The sequence below is a fragment of the Cylas formicarius genome, unplaced genomic scaffold (assembly GCF_029955315.1).
Source record: "Cylas formicarius isolate icCylForm1 unplaced genomic scaffold, icCylForm1.1 PGA_scaffold_5__7_contigs__length_24384050, whole genome shotgun sequence".
Classification (NCBI taxonomy): Eukaryota; Metazoa; Arthropoda; class Insecta; order Coleoptera; family Brentidae; genus Cylas; species Cylas formicarius.
In genome coordinates, this window is record NW_026844341.1 from 18,917,294 (window position 1) to 18,938,977 (window position 21,684).

The 21,684-nt window shown below is 38.1% G+C and overlaps 1 protein-coding gene across 3 annotated transcripts in view; it reads right to left on the minus strand.

Annotated features, from left to right (window-relative positions):
• LOC132701906 (14 kDa phosphohistidine phosphatase-like) overlaps positions 1-21,684 on the minus strand; it is a 93,101-nt gene that overhangs the window by 25,874 nt on the left and 45,543 nt on the right. The gene's annotated exons all lie outside the window — the stretch shown is intronic.

Genomic DNA, 21,684 nt, shown 5'->3' on the forward strand with positions numbered 1-21,684 from the left:
AATTGAGTCCAGATAAAAGCGGATGACGTGCTGACCCTTAAAATAGACCGCACCTTACATTAAAAGCGGAATGAAAAAATTATTTCAAAGTGGTAAGATGAATATTCAAAGAAAACTGCCCCCCCACCCCCAGCAAACAGATCGCAAGGGAAAGGCGCTTCCGGTTTTTATTTTATGCGACTTTTTGCCACTTCTTTTCCCCGTACCGGATTAGGGTCGATTTATCTCGCCCTTTCTTCGGTCGGTGACAAATGCGCCCCCCCAGTTTTTTGGGCCGAGCGGTAAAAAAACCCTCGGAGGGCATTAAAAAAAAAGAATGGAGATATTCATCAAAACAATCTCGACACGACGAACGGAGGCTTTTAAAAAATGGCACGCGTGAACAATATTGACGTGTTGTTTCGGTTTCTTTTAGGCGATTTTCCGTTTTCTGTTGCAGTAAATGGTAAACTGAAATTAATTGAACATCCCATCCCAATAAAAATATCCATAAAAAGCTCCTTACTATCCTAAGGGACTAACAAGAATGCATGAATGAATGAATGAATATCGAGATATGTTTCCAAAGTTCTGAGAATTGTGCTATAATTAAATTGCGCAAAACTTATAGGTTATTGGTTATTGGTACCAGACAAGCCTTGACATGTTTATGCAACTATCTAACGTGATACTGTTCAGTCTGATTCAGGCGTAATTTATTTTTTTATTTTATATATCAGCAAACCACTAGAGAACTCAATTCTATGAGACACCGACAACCGCCCTAAGGACCCAAGCATTACACGAATGGGGGTGTAACGTGTACAACCCAGAACAGGCCGCGTGGCTTTATTTTGTTGCACTTGTATTTTATGAACATCACCGTTCTCAAAATAAATAAACAGTGAATTACAATACCAAAAATGACGGCTGATAATCGCTTTCAAAACAAGACGTCTGCTCCAGTGGCTAAGCTCAGGGAAAAGTCTACGCAAGAAACCTATCCTTTCCAAATTTTTTACAAACATAATCTACATATCGCGAGAAATTGAATTGAGAGACTACTCTCAGATATTTCATTTGCTATTAACCTACCATCAATATAATCTTACAATTATTATCCAAAAATACATTAAAATTTTGTTTACTCTCAACTATATGCCGTTTTATTTAAATTTAACTTAAGTTTAATTCCTCACAACCAGTTACTAAGTACCCTTAATTCCGAGTTCACATTGTCTACCAGTTCTAAGTAATTTTTCGCAGAAATTGATAGCAAAGTGTCATCCGCGAAAAGGTTGAGAAAACTTTTTCTAAATTTTGTCTAAATCGTTCACATATAGAATAAAAAGCAAAGGCCCTAATACACTGCCCTGGGGCACACCCGTATCGTTTTCTAACTTATCAGACACCACGCTGTTAATCCTTGTTACATGGAATCTGTCACAGATTCCCTCTGATGCAATATGCAAACAGTTTAAACTATATTACCGTCAGACCTCCATTTGTTTGGGTTCGAAAGGATTATTTTCAGGAATTATTTGGTGAAAGGCAGAAAACTGCCTAGAAAATTGCATAAACGTCCGTTATTGCGACAGGATAATGCTACATGCCGCAAGAAAAACTAAATATGTTTTCTACCATTTCAAAAAACCCATACGGAAAGTTTAATCTATCTAAAATCTATCCCAGGAATAAACGTATTCAGTCAAATAAAATAAATTCCCAGGGCTTTCGAAAAATGTTTCGTAGTTGTACTATTAAATTTCGCATAAAAACGTTGTCCAAAGAGAGAAATATATAGGTCGGTTCTCAAGATTCCCTATCTGGCATACACTATGCAAGGAGCGAACAAAATCGATGTTTTTTAATTTTTAAATGGCTGGTATCGGAAAAGTACCGATTAAAACAGAAAGGGGTTCATACATTTCACCGGAAATTAAATTCATTGACGTTGGATGTAGCCGTGTTCTCGGGTATCTAATACGTAGGATTATGACTAAAGGTTAATTATTATCGAACGTTCAGAAGCTTATAATCGGTTTATTTAGTCGGTGTTGCGGTATTCTATAGACACCCTTGACTCGGTTTACATAGTTTGGGGCGTTTGCCGCTTTTAAACTCACTATTTTACCATTGAATTTATCCGTTTCGTGCTGAGATTAAATTGAGCTGTTTCAGTACATACTGTAATTATTTTTTAGCTTTCAATCTACTTTAGCACACGGTAATTTTCCAGAAATTTAATACAAAAAGAAGGCGTATATAATAGGAAAACTACAACAAACAATTTCTTTGTAGGGTGTTTTTTTTTTTCGATGCATAGAACATCATGAATAGACTCACGCCTGAACAACGCTTGCAAATAGTACAATTTTATTTCGAAAATAATGGTTCTGTGCGGAATTCGTATCGCGCACTACGTCCATTTTATCGTCGACAAAATCGTCCATCAGAGCAGTTAATTCGATTAACCATTAACGTTTACTCTTATTGATAACTCGCATCCCCCCCCAGAGATGCCGTACGATGCGTACAGAAGAAGCTATTGCTGCTGTAGAGCGTAGCTTTGAGGAAGACCCGAATGAGTCCATCCGCCATCGAGCACAGGAATTGGATCTGTGTCCATCCACTTTATGGAAGATTTTGCGGAAGGATCTTGGTTTATGTGCTTACAAAATCCAACTCGTGCAAGAATTGAAGCCAAACGATCATCAAGTAAGGCGTAGATTCGTCGAATGGGCCCAAAACGAGATTGCCGTTGTTCCCGATTTTCATAAGCGAATTTTGTTTAGCGATGAAGCGCAGTTCTGGTTGAATGGCTGCGTCAACAAACAAAACTGCCGCATTTGGAGCGAAGCTAATCCTCAAGTGTATGTCGAAATACCGTTAAATCCAGAAAAACTGATTGTTTGGTGTGCTTTATGGGCTGGTGGAATCATTGGTCCGTACTTCTTCAAAAACAATGATGGCCAGAACGTAACAGTCAATGGTGATCGGTATAGAGCTATGATTACTAACTCTTTCATTCCTGAATTGAATAACCATGATGTCCAGGAGATGTGCTTTCAACAAGACAGCGCAACATGTCACACAGCTCGTGTCACAATCGATTTATTGAAAGACACGTTTGGTGACCGCCTAATTTCACGTTTTGGACCTGTGAATTGGCCTCCAAGATCTTGTGATTTAAACACCCCGCTAGACTACTTTCTGTGGGGCTATGTAAAGTCATTGATCTATGCGGATAAGCCACAAACGTTTGACCATTTGGAAGACACCATTCGCCGTGTTATTGCCGATATACGGCCACAAATGTTGGAAAAAGTCATCGAAAATTGGACGTCCAGATTGGACTACATCCGCGCCAGCCGTGGCGGTCATATGCCAGAAATTCACGTCAATCGAATAATCCATCGTTGTTTTATTGCAACTTAAAGTTCTATACATCGAAAAAAAACACCCCTTATGTTTTTCGTCTTATGTAGCAGGATTAATAATATCTCTCTCGTTTTAAATTCGACGCAGCTGCAAAGTGAAAATCCGGAAGGTAAAAACATACTGTTTAACTTGCTGATGGGTTAATGAATTTATTAGTTTACAAATATTCAATTTGCACAAAAATTACGAGCATAAAAGGCAATAAATAAGAAAGGAAATCAAACGGTATTGCACCACATCGACAGTTTAAATTTAACACGATCTAATACGACATTCCACATAAACATTTGGTGCTATACTAAAAGGGCCTGAGGTCCCTTTTTAAAAGTCATCCCACGGGACTGCCGGGTTTATCATCCAAACGTACCGATATTTTATATTTTCATGGCGTAGCAGTCGTTTGAATTGTTCGTTTCCTTCAGTCGCATTCCACTTCCAATTCTCCGTTTTCGATTTAGTATTCGAAAAGCATTGAAACTATGACATTAAAAATCTCAAATCGCATATTTGAGATGTAGGTACATCGCAGCCATGCAAGTAAGGCATGGGGGTTCACGAAGCACTAGTGATCCACGAAGAACAACCAATAAGGGACCTTATCGTCTGCAACATTACCAGCGCAATGTACAGGTCGACAGATATCCATGGGACCGATTTATCGAAAAAGTAGAAAAGTAGAGAAGTTGCGATAGATAGATAGATTAGTTTAATGACTATGTTTCGTACAAAAGGAACGTACAATTGCAGCAAGTCAGAAGTTATATTCAACTGTAATAAAATCACATTAAAAAATAACATAAAAACACACATCTAATACAAACAAAAGTATACAGTATTATACAGTTTTATAGCGCATCGATACCAGTGACAGTGTCAATGTAAGCTCGCAGGGAGTAAAAACAATGACATTGTAGGAATTCTTTAATAGTATGTTTAAATTTTCTATTGCTCATCTTTTTCACGGTACCTGGCAAAACATTATACAATTTCAGGTTCAACGAGTTGCTCTCAGACTTCCTCGATCTAAACCTAGGCCGTCTAAGGAGATCTCCCGAACGAGTTGGATAGCCATGGCAATCAGAATTAGCGCTAAATTTCCTTTCGTTCTTTGTATCTCTAATAACTGGTAGTAGATATAGATGCAAGGAAGGGGCATCACTGTAAATTTTTTAAAATAAGGTTGACAATGGTCCCTATATCCTATATTAGCAACGACTCGCATTCTAAAAATCTCCACAGCAGCTGAGGAATCACCCCACAGCATAAGTGCGAATGCAACAAAGAAAAATAGACCATAAGCAGAGTCCTTGTTCCTATCAGGCCTCTCAGTCGCCGAAGAACGAATATGTTGCTGCACAATCTATTTTTCAGGTCTGAGATATGTTGTTTCCAATTTAGACTATCATTGATCCTAATGCCAAGCAACTTGACGGACTGTCCACTATTTACCAAGCAAGTGGAGGAAAACACAATACTCTGGGTCTTGTCTAAATTTAATTTAAGATAATTATTTTCGAACCAGACATTAGCCCTGTCCTCCAACATACCAACCCTAACGGATAACTCCTCGACACTCTTAGCAGATATAGTGAAGGATGAGAAATGATAAAGGTCATTTATGTAGATTGTAAATAGTAGCGGGCCCAGGACGGAACCCTGTGGCACTCCGCTTACTACTGATTCAAGTGATGAACGGTCATCCTGGTATTCTACAAACTGCTGTCGGCCCTGCAAGTAGGACGCTATATGATCTAAGAGGAGACCTCGTATACCATATCTATATAGCTTTTTAATAAGAAGCTGGTGAGAAACACTGTCGAAGGCCCTGGAGAGATCACACAAGGTCAAACCAACTAATTCACCCGCCTCGAGGCCCTCAACTATCCCACTCACAACTTTAGACATTGCTTGGATCGTCGAACACCCTCCCCTAAATCCAAACTGACCAGCACAAAGACATTCTATCTTATTAATATAAGAAGTTAGCTGATCTTTTAATAATTTCTCAAAATTTTTTCCGAACAAAGGCACGATTGCATTGGATTGGAACTACTCTCGAAATCCTAAACAGACAAGACACTATTGATATCATAAGCATCGCTAGAATAAGATTTTTTTATTCTTAGTATGGCTCGGTACGTATCCTCACAAGTTATCGGATGCAAAAAAAGTAGTTTCCTCCACATGCACTCTGTACATTGTGATTCACCGTTAAGATCTTTATAATATTACTCGAACTAAAAAAACTGTTAAGATCGTTTGCTGATAAATCAGATTCTTTATCACATCTCCCAAGACAATTTCTTTCATAGTTAACGATTTTCCAGACATCTTTGTTTTTATTGTTTGATTTCTCGATAAAGCCATCAAAGGCAGCTTTTTTGGTTTGTTGAATTTTTTGTTTATATTCCTTATTTAGTGATTTATACACTTCTGTATATAGAGGGTTCTGTGAGACTTTACTGAGAATTTTAGCAGCTGACACTCTGTTTCTAAGAGATGCAAGATCTTTATCAAACCAGTTGACCGGTGATTTTTTATGAGGAACGTGTTTTTAACAGAAAAATTTTGTTTGATCATGTCTTGAACTTTGTCCAATATAAACGAAGACATAAAGTTGACATCGTTAGAACCAAGGCAAATATTCCAATCCACAGCCTCCAAGGACTTCTTAATATTCACAATACCTGATTTGGCAATAGTCCTAGTTCTTTTAGTTCTGACTCTATCCGCCCTACCTATGCTAAGTTTAATAAACCGGCCTCTGTGGTCAAGAACTCCCACCTCATAAACGTCTTCATTCAAGTTTGTTATATTATCAATACAAGTAGCAGAAGAGCGCGCAATTCTAGTATTTTCGGAAATAGTTAACCTCAATCCAAAACTATTTATAATACTTAAAAATTCAGAGACAGCGTTAGATGAAACATTCACATTTATATTGAAGTCACCCACAATAAAAAATCTGGTGTTAAACGAGAGAAAACGGTTCAACAATAACTCCAGCTGCTCAAAGAATATCTCAAAGATTATATTACGATACGCATATGCAGTCATGTCCAGCACGGTGTCAAAAACTGGATCGCTAGGATCAGGAGCGGAATCAAGCCATTTTCAGTGGCGGATCACGTTTTTGTGTATGGATTTGAGATCTTCGACTCAGACGATGACGATGACCGGCCTGGGCGCGGGACTACTCTAGCGGCGTAGTTTGGGCGGCCATGACAGCTGGAAGTCATTCGTCTTTGATTTTTTTTGGATAAAAACTCTCAGCAACTGCAAGATCCAATCTTTCAAAAAGACAAAGTCAAACCAGGCGCCACTGCAGTCCTTAGAAACTGCCTCCGATAAGCTGAATGTCAAATTATTTGAGAAGTTAGCAGATGTATCGCCTATTGAAGAGATCTTAGATAGAAGGGCGAAGGGATTAATAAAATACATTCACTGGGCGTTTGAATTTCTATATCACACAGTAAATATAATTAAAACACTTTTTCGAAACTATTTAGAAAAACCCCAAGAAACAAGAAGAATATTTGTTGCAAATCTTGAACCAGAGCAAAATGAGATGGCAACACCGCGAATCTGGCAAAATTCGTGCGCGCCTCGTTGACGCGAGAATACGTAAAATTTATGCGGGCAATGCATGGCGCCAAATCGCACACTGCGGCACTTTTCTACGACGTATTAATTTTCCCTTTTCGGTAAGTTGAACAGGTCGGTTTTTCCGGAACTTCAAAGAACATCGCCGCACGGAATCACCACAAGTTAACGCAAATGCTATTAGCGCCGCATATAACGACGCCTCGTAATTTTTTCGCAAAGTTTACCGGCGTTCCCTTAACGTGAGATTAAACTTCATTAACTACTTTTGTTGCTTCCGCTTCGGCTACAAGCGGAAAAGGAATGAATTATTGCCATTTCCGAGTATTTAATTAAAAGTTGAAATTAAATGATTTTAAAAATTGCGCAAAGCAGGGTAGATGTGGATCTCCCGCGTTACAAAACATCTTGGTCTATACCGTTAATGGAGTTTTCACAACTACAATTTAGAAGGAGAGTAAGTCGGGGATGTCTGTTCGTCTACAGAAATTTTGAAATTTAATTGGTAAAAAGTTTGGTTCACCAAGTCAGCAACCAGATATGGTTGGACACCTAGTGCCCGGAATCTTAATCCTCTTAATTATTACGTAATAAATGTCAGTAGCTAAAGTTCCCTCTCTAAATATTCTCTGACCTTCAGCCATTTCCATATTCTGCTCTTTGTCCAAAGTATTAAAGAGGGTTATAAATAAACAAACTAAATCAGGTTATCGTTCGGGTGGCTTGAGAGGCAACAGGACATTGGAAAAAACGTGTTTGGTACTCTTGGACTTCATCAAGGCGTTCGATACTCTAGATCACAGTGTACTTCTCAAAAAGGTAGAGTATTCTGGACTAAGCCATTCAGCTGTGCATCTCCTTAAAAGCTATTTGGAGGGCCGATGCCAGAGAATAGTGCTCGGTGGTAGTTTCCAGTTTTGTTGCTACTAAGAAAGGAGTACCAAAGGAGAGTGTGTTAGGACCGTTATTGTTTTCAGTCTATACACCAGCCTTTTCGTATCACCTCAAATTTTGCACGGCTCACGTGCATAAGACTAAGTTACTTATTCTTGGCCTTAATAGAGAGAGTGTAATGTTAGGTTAGTACCTATGGACGTCTGTAGAAACCTAGAAATTCTGATGGATGTTGATTTAAGATATGAAAACTATGTGGCAACATTATTAAAAAAATCACTTTTTAAAATGTTTAAGAACATTCTCCCTCTAAAACTATAGACTTTGTTAATTTAATTGGTAAAAGGTTTAGTTCACCAAGTCAGCAACCAGATATCTATCCTACTGAGTTGTTATGAAAGCAATCTTCTAAAAATATTAACCAACTCATTCAATGTTAAGAACGTCTTCGAGAAAGACTAAGATAGAAGTAATTTGCATTTTATTGCTGTCTAAGTGTACGTAATTGCCATAGGAGCCGAATAGTATTTGACAATCGCACAATTATCGGAATAGTTATCTGCCTTCTAACTTGTTGTGCCGGCATGCAGTTACATAGAAAAACAAATATGGGAAAATATTAACGAATTTTTCAAAGAAACTTCCACATCCAAATTTCTGGATTCCCCCTCTGAAAGTATCTTTGAAAAATTAACAAGCTTTTGTGGAGAGGACATCGAGTGGTACACTGACCTTTTTGTTACGTTGCAGAGACCATAACGTTATCTCTAATTTGGCCATCATGCCAAAACCTCATCCGATTATAAAATTCTTCTAAAACCTAGTCCCTATCTGAGTTCGATACCCTTTCGAACATGATTCATGACAAAGTTGAAAATCTTCGCTTATCTTCTACCCAGAAGAAAAACTAAAGCCAACACTAGTGAAACCATCAAACTGTTCTCAACTACCAAACACTGTGATAAATGTATCGTCGCACCAATTTTCAGACACGCAAAAATCAGTTCTTGCAAAAGGTTCCAACTTCCTCCTTGTCCATGTATTGTCAAAAAAAAAGAAATCATTTCAAATGTCGAGTAAAACAGCAAATGAAATTCGATGTGAAACCGCAAAAATCTCTAAAATCTTTAAATCCTAAAAGCAGCTAAATGCTAAATGCACAGAAATGAATATCAGGAAAAGATTCGAGATATTGCTAGAGATGGATCATAAAGTCAACCGAACTTTATTAAAATCCTTGACAGGGAAAACTGATAGTTTCGTACATTAGATCCACAGTATATTCTGGTTAGTTTCGCAGTAGAATCCCCCTTTACTAAAGTCCCTATTCCTGAAACTCTCAACATCAATTCAGATATATTAAAATGTTGTTTGAACAAACATCGGGAACAACTATGGGTTCTCCATTATCACCTGTCATCGCGAATATATTGCCTTTGAGAAGAAAGCTCTCGACACCTTCAATCTAAAACCAAAATTAAGGAAACGCTGGATCGATAATACTTTTGAATCCCTACTAGATTTTCTTACCATTGAATTAGAAACATTGGGTCATTCTGTAAACCTACGCACACAGACCGATATCGTAATGCATTGCCACATCATTATTCGTCCCAAAATCATAGGTTATCAACTATCTTATTTACAGAGCCCTAAAACTATGTCAGCTCGAGTCACTGAACCCAGAATTAAAACACCTCACATCTGCTCCTCTCTCTAATGGATTGTTGTCACATTAAAGATATTAAGTTTTCCATCACAAAATACACTTCACCACAACCTTCAAAAGCCAATGAGTCACATTTGGCACTGTTATCCTTCCTCATATTCACTGACAACGTATCAAAAGTTCTTAAAAAATATAACGTGAAAACCAGATTTAGCACTTGTCGAAAAATCTCTCACGATCCGTCAAAGACAAAATTCCGCTTAAGACGGTAGGAGTTTACAGCATATGCGGCAAAGAATATATTGGGGAGATCGGATGAAAAATATCAACTAGGCTCAAAGAACTGAAAGAGCCTTAATACTAAGAAAAATAAACTCATCAGTAGTTGTCGAACACAATCACGAAACCGTACATAAAATGTTATTCGATAAAACTAAAATTCTTGCATGAAATCAATTCTTCTACCAATGAAAAATCCGAGAATCTGTAGAAATCTATAAGCTTCCAAATAATCTTAACAGCGACTCAGGACTTTAGCTGTCACCAATATAATAATAAGTAATCGGAGACGATATAACGATATAAAAGCAGGTACAGAGTAAACTGCGAGCCAGTTTCAGTCAAGCTCTGAAGAAGACAACAGGATGATCGACTCAGCAATAACCGACGCAGGAGGAATCCAGAAGTTTTGTAAATAGTAGAAATAGTAGAATGGAAGAAAGCTGTAAAAAAAATTGCAAGGGATTTAAGGTCACAGAAAACTTTACTATAAAATTTATCCATATCATTCTTCTGTCCGCTTGAGCCACCCTATAGCTGAAGGTATTCAAAATTAACAGCCGAAGCGAATAAAAAATCCCGTCCCAATCGCACCCGGACCAACTAATGGCGTCCTGAAATCAACATTTGTTTTCGGGGGAGCCAGTAATTGTTCAATGGGCATTTTATAAATTGCTATTCGAATGGAATCGAAATTACGTGCGGCGAATATAAAAAAAAAGTTAAAAAAAAAGGCGTCCCTCGTTACCCGAGAGTGTTTCTGGATCGATGGCTTCCATTAGCGTTCCAGCGCACGGGCTTCGACCACGGCACACGTAACGACCGCTTGCATTCTTTGCAGGAATGCAGCAGCCTCGACCAAAAGCAAAAATAATAGGTAAACAAAAAGGACTCCCCTGAGTAGCAGCCCAAAAAGGCGCGACGCGCACTGCAAATTGCGGAGCGATATTATCAGTGCCGAGACTCATTGTTAACTGTCCCTCTGGCAACATGTCCCCGAGCATTCATTTTTGGACCAGATTTTACTCATATGCATATTTCAAAATAAACCCACGAAGTTTTATCAAAATTGATACGTAAACTTAAAAAAAGTAAACATATTTTTGACAACAGTAACTAAAAAAAAGTGTCTATTAGACTTATACCTTTCTACTAGAAACTTACTTTGAAACCTTAATAATTCAGCAATTTATGAAGAACAATTTTTTTTGAGATCACCAATTTTATAATTTTCTCAATTGCTTCTGGTCATTCGTACATAAGGTTCGTCGTGAATTGGAAGCATCACCTGGCGATGTAGAAACAATCGCAAAAGACGGGTGTTGGATGACTTTTTGAGGCAACAGGACATTGGAAAAAATACGTGGTTGGTACTCTTAAACTTCATCAAGGCGTTCGATACTCTAGATCACAGTGTACTGTGTATTTTGAACTGAAAATTTGTGGGTGTTCATCTTTACGGGCGTTTCGGATATCCCAAGCGGCAATATTTACTTTTTGTCTTTTATCTATGAAGCGCCTTTAGGACGTGATAATATTCCGTTATAGACGTTGCGATAAATGCAATCATGCCTTATCTTCATGTGAAGTCGTTCGGACGTGACAATATTTGTGTGAAGTAGCACCTTTCGCATATAGCACATGATGTGTCCGTTTTTATTTTATTGAATATGCCGTGACTATCCTGTGACGTTTTAGCGGGTAAATTACCGGGAACAAGCCGGAAGAAATGGCACTAATGCGACCAAGCTGTCGCTGAAACGGAACGTGGGAACGGAACCCCCTTCTAAGCGACGCTTTGAAAGTTCTTTGACTATATTACGACCATTTTTCATCCGTCTGGCAACGGGCGCCGTTACGATTTAAATGTCCGACGAATTGAGACGCTGACAGCGAAAAGGAGATGAGACCGGGTAGATTATCGTTGCTCCACGCAAAACGAAACCACCGTTGGCTCGTACTCAATTAAGTTCTTTTTTGTTAGTTCTTTTAAAAGTAGACGCAAGATGCAGACTTTGTAAACAATATGATGAAACAATTGCACATCACCACAGGTTGCCCGGTCCTAGCAAGGAAAGAATATCTTGAACGTCACAACGAAGTATGCTTAACTACTAATATCTGTAGGCACGACGGTATAGAAGTAGAGGACGCTTGGTGCAAACAAAAGCCAAAAAACGTTGAAGCCAAAGGGGAAATCACAATAATATGGGACACGCACGTACAAACAGACAGGACTGTGATAGCAAACAAACCAGATGTTATAATTAAGGACTTTAAAAACAAGACATGCCTATTGGTCAGATGCCGCAACAAATAGAAGTGCAGAGATGTGTGGGCTTAAAACAACTATTGTCCCCGTTATTACAGGAACCAGGAATAAAGTATTTATCTACCCATTTGTAATTTCGGCGGTGGGAATTGTTTCCAAAAACTTCTCCAAAAATTTAAAAGACATCGGACTTCCACCGAACATCGTGGAATACGGACAAAAGGCTGTCATACCACAGGCATGCCACATTGTTCGTAAGTTTCTGAATTAAGTGGGAGGGATTGAACAGTTTTCTCACCAGTTCAGAGAGCAAAGCAAAGCCTCGGGTGAAAACAGACCAGTGCGAGCTGAAATGTAATCGTATAATAATAATATATCTATAAACAATAAGAAATATAACAGTATAAGAGGGAAGGTGGCGAGATCTAGCAAAGCTACTCACTTAACCATCTACATTAACAAAAAAAAACTCAAGTACATTTTTATAGTTAATCACTTCAATGTAATGGAGGTGCTTCAAGGAGATACAGAGATAAGCAAAATAGAAAGAAAAAAAGTATTAATTGGACAGTAAGACGCTCTCTCAAGTCCCAAGCGGTCGAGCATCATCATTATCTGGAATGGAGGTATAACATTTGGTGATGTCATAGCTGAAAGAACACTGATAGAGTAGTAGTAGTAGCAGTACGGTATCGCGGACAGTCTACAGGAGAATTATGAAGAGTGGCGCGCTGATTAATACAAGATCCTTTGACAAGGTTGCGCCATTTTAAAGATTAAACGACATAAGTGGAGAAAGAATCTTTGGTCTAATTTAAGCCATCCGGATTCGAGATAATACGGTGAAATGTGATCAAATATGCAGTGCAGATTATTTGGGGTAAATATCTACATATTATTTCTTTGTATCCAACTTTCTCATCGTGTACTTCTTGACATGTAAGAGGACATGGAAAATTACTACATCGCATACAAACTTGTGTTGATATGATCCAAAAAACAAACATTAAAAAATATGTTGTGACTGAGTACAATAGTGTGGATCTTCGATTTCTAGCAGACTCCTTTCAAAATTATATACGTATTGTTCCAACCAACAATTTAAATCTGGGGTTTCTTGCGAGTGAAAAAATGTAACTATTGTATATTTTGTATAGTAACCCATATAAAACAAATTTATTTCATTTATTTCATTTTATTTATTTATTTCACAAATAACTGATATTAAACTTCTTTTATGCCACAAACGTTTTTAGAAAAATAATAATGACCAATGAGAGCGTCAACTCGTAAGTATTACAGATGCAAGTATTCGAGCACATATCATGATCGAATCCACATGTTCGATATATCAATATTTGACCTTCCTGGATAGGAATAAATGAGATTTCAATTTCCATCTTCTCCAAAAATTCATTCATAAACTGTTTTGCACGCCACTGGAGCGTAATAACGTTATTTTCGCATACCTCTCAGTTAATTTTAATAAAGTCCCAGAAATGCCATTATTCGGAAAATATTCAACATTTTTTCCACTCTTGTCATTCTCGCATATCTCTCGTTCCACTTCAATACAGCCTGAATTAATTGCGAAATAAATTCGAAAATTTGCGAGATTGGCCGTTGGCTACACTGATACAGCATTTCAAATTCGTCTAGTATCACTTGCATCGTCATGAAATACATGCAACCTGCCAAATTTCAGGGTCGACATTAAAAAAACCAAAATGCTTCAACGGGAATTCGTACCAATTAATATAGAAAGGCAACATTAAAAAAAAAAACAATAAATTTGAATAAAAGAAAAAAAACAAGTGATTTGGGTAGACGCTTACGGATGGAGAAAACAAAAGAAATAATGGCAGCATTTAGTGCACTATTTGCGACAGATTTATTGCACTGCCATCGTCTACACGATTTTTTCATTTACTATCGACCAGGTTATCTGAGTTTTTTATTCTATCAGCATAATAATTACGTTTTTTATATTTTTTTAGAAGGCTATCATAATCATTCTTTTTTGCTCCGTAGAGCTAATTTTATTCTTGTTCATTGTTCTTGCCGCAAATTTAATATCGTTGCTCAAAAAACATTTCACTTCCGCCATGTTTATTTCGTATATAAACATCCACAACGGAAAGTTTTATTTCAGCTCCGCAATCTCCATTTCACCTGCTAAAATGTTACGCCATATCGCTCGAAATGTGTGTCGAGTGTGTCGGGGAAGATTCCGTTAAATTCGATAAACTTCGGTGTACTCGTCGCACCGAGTTTGCGACACCACAAGTATCTCTCGCTGAAAACCTCTTCCACGGTTTAAGCAGTCCGGAACAATGGCGAAAGATGATGTGCCTTCGCAGGGTTAGAGACGAAATATGTTCTCGTAGTGGCGCTTTAGAAAATTAAATGGGAAGAATTTCTAAGTCAGTTACGGCTACTTTGTTGGTCTTTATTGGTGCTGGAGGGATACATTATACCATAAATAACAACATTTGGTGACGGGATCCAGCATAGTTGTTCATCTAACCCACAGTATAAGAAATAAAATTTAACAATCATGCATAATAAGAAAAAAAGAAACTCTACTGATTATTTATATAAGGGGTGTTTTTTTTCGATGTATAGAACTTTAAGTTGCAATAAAACAACGATGGATTATTCGATTGACATGAATTTTATTTATCCGAAAGATAATCTTGTGGCTTTACATTTTAAATATGATTTCTGACATATGACCGTCGCGGCTGGCGGGGATGTAGTCCAATCTGGACGTCCAATTTTTGATTACTTTTTCCAACATTTGTGGCCGTATATCGGCAATAACACGGCGAATGTTGTCTTCCAAATGGAGTTTGTGGCTTTTCACCATAGACCAATGACTTTACATAGCTCCACAGAAAGTAGTCTAGCAATGTTAAATCACAAGATCTTGGAGGCCAATTCACAGGTTCAAAACGTGAAATTAGGCGGTCACCAAACGTGTCTTTCAATAAATCGATTGTGGCACGAGCTGTGTGACATGTTGCGCTATCTTGTTCAAACCACATCTCCTGGACATCATGGTTATTCAATTAAGGAATGAAAGAGTTAGTAATCATAGCTCTATACCGATCACCATTGACTGTAACGTTCTGGCCATCATCGTTTTTGAAGAAGTACGGACCAATGATTCCACCAGCCCATAAAGTGCACCAAACAGTCAGTTTTTCTGAACGTAACGGGGTCTCGACATACACTTGAGGATTAGCTTTGCTCCAAATGCGGCAGTTTTGTTTGTTGACGTAGCCATTCAACCAGAAGTGTGCTTCATCGCTAAACAAAATTCGCTTATGGAAATCGGGAACAACGGCAATCTCGATTTGGGCCCATTCGACGAAGCTACGCTTTACTTGATGAATTCATGATGAATTTCCAAACCAAACTGAGAATAAATCACTTGACAGCTATTAAATCGGTCGCCATCTTGAACAGTAATGCCAACTTAAACACCCATTACTTAATGAATGCATCTTTGAAGCTATTTATAAACGACTTAGCAGATGGACTTTAATAGAGTTATAAGTGAAAGATCTCTGAAACGTGGCGGTATTGTGCTTGGGAATACGGTACAACTCGCAGTGCCGTGTAACACGCTGGTGGATGTTGGACTCTTTTAACGATTTGTTAAATAAATAAGAGGGCTCTGCAGCGCTTTTAATTTTATGTACTAGAGTGGTAAGGTGCAAATAATGCTTTTGATCGTATTTCCTGAGGTTATAGCAATAACGTGTACAATAATTCTGAATTTCTTGCAGATATCCTTTATTTTTTAAAGTAAGACACGGCCAATAAACAACGTCTCCATACCCTATGTTCGATACTATTAGACCATCACACAGTTTTAGTCGAATGTTCTTAAACATGTTTGAGCATTTTCATTTTAAAAAGTGTTTCCTTTATTTGTTAATGTTGGCACATAGTCTTCATATCTTAAATTAGCATTAATTACAATTTCCAAGTTTCTACAGGTAGAGTGAAGGTGGCAAAAAAAGAAAAAAAAGGAAACGTTATTCCAAGTATCTGGCGCACCCTGTATGATAGACAAAACTTGAAACTCTCTCTCTCTCGAGACACAAATTATCACAAGTTTTATAGTATTTCATTTACGGCTATTAATTTATTCACGAAAATGGCAATTTTCGGGATCTTTTAAATTTTTTTTAACAATAATAGGCACACCCGGTACATATTTCAAAAACTATAGCTCAGAATCTTCCACGTTTCCTAGTCGAAGAATTTTTCTAAAATAGTAAATGGTTTTTGAGAAACTAAGATTTTTCTAAAACCATGCAGTGCGCCGTAATAATCAATGACGTCATCGAGCCTTGACAGCCCCCGAAATAATGATTTTCATACGGATTTTTTCAAATTTCTCGAACACTGGTGTGATAGACGAAAACTGCAAATGCAAAAATTGTAGCTCTGGATGGGGCCTATCACACTGTTTGAACCATTAGCCATATTGTTTACAATTTTTAATTTGCGAATAATAATTTTCTCTAGAAAAGACAAATTTTCAAAGAAAAAATACTTAGAAATTGGATTCTCTGCGTCTGTCAGTTAAAGAATTTTGCCGATCGGGTGAGTGGTTATGGAAAAAAACAAATATTTCTGGAAACCAAAATTACCAAAAATCAAAAATTAAAAAAAATACTTTGCGGTACTTAATTGCGCTCGACTTTAATAGTTTAAATGTGGATCTGAACTTCTACTTCACTGCCAAATCTGAAGTCGGTAGTTGCAAATTTAGGGCACCTATTACGTTTTTAATATTGCACAGAATATCGCGAACACCCTTTAAAATAGGTAAGAAAATCTTAAATACAAAAGTTTTAGCTGTGTATGCGAGCTTTATTGCCATTTAAAAGAAACTTATATCTGAAATACAGTCCTTTAGTTATCGCCAATTTTCAATAATAGGGGGGGGGCTTTTTTTTTTTTTTTTTTGAAAAATTGTCAAGAATAAAGGTTTATGCAGCCAAATCTTCGAGTTCTCGTTCAAGAATTTTTTAATTTTTTAATTTTTTTAACCGTCTAGGGACACACAGATACAAACCACAGGAAGGATACCCTTCTCGTAGCCCTTTGTCCTAGAACGATCACAATGGCGGTACCAACCTTTGATCTAAAACGCGGAATGTCAGACATATCATGGACGAGAAAAGGTTAACATGTAGCTAAGTACTCTAGACAACAAATCCTGTTCGGTTGGTTCTAAATTTGCTAGACGGATTCATCATTTACTATTATATTATATTAATTGCTATATCTATATTATTATAGAACTTTTTCAATAAAATTTCGAAAAATTGTGGCGTTTCCCTTTTCTTTTAGTATTGTTATATGTTCTGTTGTGAAATAACGACACTTGACTCGCGCACCTCCGTAAAGTAAAAATTGAATCGTAACATACTGAGTACTATTTTACCGTAGTATAGTAGTGACGCTTTTAAGCCACTTTTGGCGGGAAAAATTGAATTTTCGTGAATGTTCGGGTATGTTTGGGTGCAATCGAGTATGTTGGGGCGTGTTCGGGTGTTTTCGGGTATGTTCGGGTTTGTTCAGGTGTGTTCGGGATGGCGCGCGAAAATTTTAGAACCGGCACTACTATACTACTTGTTACTTTAGAGTTATTAACACAGGGTGAGGACGTGTCGACCGCGGTAACGGTCGAAAGAAAACAGGTGACGTCACTAACGGTGCTGTGACGTTTTATTATTCATTCGTACAGCATTTCGCGGTGTCGTATGTCAGCGACCCTGTTCGGGCTAATATTCCATATCTCGGCGTCGTCTTAAATTGCCTCATGAATATTCACCCCGCCTGTCTACACGCCTCCGTGAATATCATTTCCTCGATCCTGCGTTTAATATACGCCGATGTGGACGGCAGAAGGACTACGGAGGGCGGCGGAACTCCAGAAAGTACTGGGAACAATTAATTGCGTTGATTGGGTCGACGGTCGGAAATCTTTGGGGGGGTTATTTTTAGTATCACTCGTCGGAGGGATTCTCCATTCGGAAAAGCGTCCAGAATAAAATGGAACTTAATGGGAGAAAATAATTTCGGAGTTCGAAGATTTTATAATTGTTAAATTATTTTATTCTTAGATCACACATCAACTACTACGGCTTCGATGATGTTTCGACTCCATTTTTTGAAAACTACTTAGCTCACAGATATCAGTGAGTTACCCTTGACAGGTTCTGTCCTCGGACCTATATTATTCTTAATTTATATGTCTGATATTTATACATCCATCGAATATTTGAATTTGCATTCGTTTGCTAATGAACCCAGCTGTTTTACTCCTTCGATCCTAAATTATTTGATATTGCTTCAATTTATATCAATTTGGATTTCCATAACTTATTTCTAAATTCTTCTAGGCATAATCTTCAACTTAAACATTAAACCTAACATTGAACAAGTATTCTAAATGTATTTATTAATTAAAGGCGAACGTTTGAATATTGTAAACTTAGATTCGTGGAATATGTATCTTTGTTGGTGAAAAAATCTTATTTGGTTTTGCAGCATATACACGGGCATAGAACTGTCCTTAATTTGAGTTTACGGAAACTTTTAGCTAGACTTCGCCTCTTTTCCATTGTATACTTGAATATAACAATATACAACAATAGAATAAATTTGGAATTATTATTATTATTTTTTTTTTTTTTCTCCTTATTAGGGTAGCAGCTTTAGTGGGGTTTATTAACCAGTCACTAAAGTTGGGGGGGGGGGTGGGGGGAAGGTTTATGTCTCCGGGATATTCAGGGTTTTTCGGACGATTTTGCAAGTTTCAAGTATTACGGACTTTTGCATTTTTGTAACGATGGTTTTATTCGTTATATTCAGCCTTTCCAGGTATCCTGCAAGCTTCTTGGTAACTAGCCCAGTGGCCGATATAATTACAGGGATAACATGTACTGCTTTTAGGGTGAGTATTTTTTTATATTCCTCTGCCAAGCCGTAATACTTATTAATTTTTTCTCTTTCTTTCTGTTCCAGGTTGTGGTCCGAGGGATGTGAGACGTCGATGAAATACGCCTTTGCATTAGCCTTATCCAGCAGAATAATGTCTGGTCTATTGCTGGCTATTGGTTTATCTGTTACTATACGTGTATCCCAGTATAGCCGATAATTTTGGTTCTCAAGAACTGGAGCAGGTATGTATTTAAAATATGGACTGTATTTTCCCTCTCCTAGGTTGCATAGCATTGCTAGTTCTTGGTGTACAATATTTGCTGTTAAATTGTGCCTTTTGGTGTATTCAGACGGAGCTAGCGTTTGACATCCTGCTATTACATGTTCGATGGTCTCTGGCACCCGTCCACACATACGACATTTATCATCATCTATTCTGATCTTTTGGATATACTTCTTATAATTCCTAGTCGCTATGCTTCCATCCTGAATAGCTGTGATAAATCCTTCAGTTTCAGCGAATAGCTGCCCCTTAACTAACCAATTTGTTGATTCGCTCCCAGCAGGTTTTAAACTAGCTGGATATTTTCCATGTAGGGGCTTACTCAACCACTTCTCTTTTACCTCATCAAGTGTTGGTATCTCTTTTATTTCATTTTTTCTGAGATCTACAGCTGAGTATCTATCCGACTGACAAGCGAGCTTGTGCAACGTCGAAGTATCTCTTTTACGGTGGAAGAACTTCTTTAACTGATTTACTTGACGCCTATGCAGTATGTTGAGGTCAGCCAATCCTCTTCCGCCCGTCAATCTTGGTAAGTATAGCCTTTCAGTGCATGCCTTAGGATGGTGAATTCTATGCTCTGTCATGAGGGTCCTTATTTTCCTGTTCAGCCTCTCCAAGTCAGTGTTAGACCATTTTAATATACCAAACGTGTACGTGATTACCGGTACCGCCCATGTGTTTACAGCTTTAATTTTGTTTTTTCCGTTTAGTTCCGTTTTTAATATTTTTATCACCCTGTTTTGCAGTTTAGTTTCTATATTAGCCTTAGCATTGTTCTGATTATTATTATTATTATTATTATTATTATTATTATTATTTATATTATTATTATTATTAAGTGTTATTCCAAGAATAAAAATATCGTTCCATTCGTCTTCGGATGCTAAACAAAATGTTTTGAATGTTCACAATTTTATAAGAAATTCAGAAGCAATAACAACAGATGACATAGGTAATAAATTGTTACTTTGTACTAGTTTTCTTTATTTACATGTTTCAAGAATTGCTCAGCGAAAAAGATTGAAAACATACTTATATCCCGCTAGTTACTGTCGGTAGATAAATTCCTAGGACGGTCCTGGAATGGTTACGGGTTAGGATCTGCGGTTTTCGAGTAATAAACAGTAGGCAAAGTTAATCACGGGGTCGGTTGTAAAGGCACTATATTTTTGGTCGATGTATAAGGGTCTACTCGGCAGGACGTTCTATAAGAGACTGCGGTTTTGGAGTAATAAACAGTAGGCAAAGTTAATCACGGGGTAGGTTGAAAAAACACTATAATTCTGGCAATTATACCATACGTCAGCCGATCACCAAAGCCATCAGACGTCACGGATGATGGCGTTCGACGTTGTCAATTTTATCAAAACAAGTTTCGAAGTTTTTTTGCTGTCCCTATTGAAACTAACGCGTCCCGGGCGATTGCCTCAATCTTTTTGCGAAACGTCTCGACGCAGCTGGACGGAAAAAAAAACACCCGACACCAAGTTTTGCCGCGAGGTCGCTATCTGATAGAATTTTCTCGAACAAATGATTCTTCTGCGGCGCGGACGGGCTATCCTTTTTTGCCCCGAAAGTCTCGTTATAACGAGTTTATTATATTTTCCCGACGTCGCTCGAACTTCGCTACAAATTAAATAACGCCGATTCCTTTTCCGCAGAGTTGGGGGGGCGGGAGGAGGAGAGTATACGTCAATCCACCGAATTTGTATTGGCATACAGGGAGAACTAGCGAACCGAATTTTTCTGAAATTGGAATACCGTAACCATAATAAAGGGGGTGTATGGGTGACGCTGTAGGAGTAGCACCTTTGCTGCGAAATGGCCACACCCAAGCATCTGCGAGGGTGGTTTCAATGCACTGGTCTCCACAGGGTCTCCAGCTCTCACTTGTTGGCTCCAAGCGCCACACCCTGGCAAACTGCGTTGGCCCGCAGGCTAAACCAAGTGAGGGTAGCCAGATATGGCGATAAGCTATTGTTGGGCAGCAGCAGCAATAGTACCATGTGGCGGTGCCGAAGATGTACTTCACACACAGCGTTACAATGGATGTGGGAGGCGCGACTGTAGGAGTCTCAACGGCTTCCACACTGCGGTGCAGAAGGGAAACGGAAGTCCCACTACACTATATTTCCATATATTCAACATGGCTAAAATAGATATAAACGCGGCCCTCAGTCCGGGGCACCCCTTAAGTGGGGAGAGGGTGCGAAGAATCCCCCCGTCCTTAGAAACTAGCAAAATGCAAATACATAGAAATAAAATAAAAATTGCTACATGGGACGTACGTAG